Below are 1,315 nucleotides of genomic sequence, written 5' to 3'. Positions count from 1 at the left end.
CACACACACACACACACACACACACATATATATATAAATAAAATATATTTTTATATATTATTGATCTGTGGTTAGTTCTCCAAGATGTTTGGAACAACCTACCAGCCGAGTCCTTCCAAAACTGTGTGCAAGTGTACCTAGAAGAACTGATGTTGTCTTTAAGGCAAATGGTGGTCACACCAAATATTGATTTGCTTTAGATTCCTCTACTGTTCATTCACTGCATTGTTAATTGATGAAATTAAACTACTGACACTTCCATTTTTGAAAGCATTCTTAGTTTACAGCATTTTTTCACAACTGCCTAAGACTTGCGCTTCCACAGATAGATACTCAATCCGAAGGAAACTGTATAATAGAGAGAGAGAGAGAGAGAGAGAGAGAGAGAGAGAGAGAGAGAGAGAGAGAGAGAGAGAGAGAGAGAGAGAGAGAGAGAGAGAGAGAGAGGGGATTAGGGCCACAGTAAAGAAAATTCGAAGTTTAAGGTCAAAATTTTAAGAATAAAGAGAATTCTGAGTTTATTCTGAACATTTTGACTTTTTTTTTTACACTTCAAAAAGACTAACTGCAACAATTCAACAACAGTATGCTGGGTAAATTTGTCAAGTCTCTGATTTTTTTTTGAACTTATATGCAAGAGAAATATGGCGTTTTGTCGTTTATGGTACCTGCTCGACTCCCCCCGGTGAGCTGCGGGAAGCGGACACCCCACCCACGTCAAAAAATTCAGCAAATAGTCTGAATGGTTAGTGCTCCGTTTGTGCAGGTTTGTGCCGTTAAAATTTTCGTTTGTGCAGCTTTCGTCTTTGAGATATTAAAAGTTATAATTTTGGTCGATGACGTCACCATCCCCCCATATCGCTCCAAAACAAACCAAAGTGGGCTAGTTCGTTAGTGCTCCGTTTGTGCAGGTTTGTGCCGTTGAAATTTTCGTTTGTGCAGCTTTCGTCTTTGAGATATTAAAAATTATAATTTTGGCCAATGACGTCATCCGCCCCCATTTTGCTCCAAACAAGAAATTTTTTGCTTTACCGCTATTATGTCGCCACCACCAACTTGTATGTAAGATGGACCACAATGTCACCCAAGGATTATATTGTACAAATGACTAGATTTGATTTTACTTTATTTGGCGCTTTCAGAGTTTAAGATTCAGCTGAATGTGACTGGGTATAATTATCCCCTAATTATACCCAATTAGGGGACAATTAATTTCACCTGCTGTAGGCTGTACTTACATAATCAGCAGACAGTACGTCAACAATGTAAATATAATTGTTCAGACCACCTCCGAAATCAAAGCACAGTTGAACAG

General features: G+C 38.4%; 1 protein-coding gene across 17 annotated transcripts in view; it reads right to left on the bottom strand.

The window, feature by feature from the left end:
- Window positions 1–1,315, bottom strand: part of celf1 (cugbp, Elav-like family member 1) — a 64,398-nt gene that overhangs the window by 26,990 nt on the left and 36,093 nt on the right. The window lies entirely within an intron of this gene.

Source organism: Etheostoma cragini, chromosome 1 (genome assembly GCF_013103735.1).
Source record: "Etheostoma cragini isolate CJK2018 chromosome 1, CSU_Ecrag_1.0, whole genome shotgun sequence".
NCBI classification, from domain to species: domain Eukaryota; kingdom Metazoa; phylum Chordata; class Actinopteri; order Perciformes; family Percidae; genus Etheostoma; species Etheostoma cragini.
The sequence above is the reverse complement of the archived record's forward strand: the minus strand, read 5'-3'. Positions and strand labels throughout refer to the sequence as shown.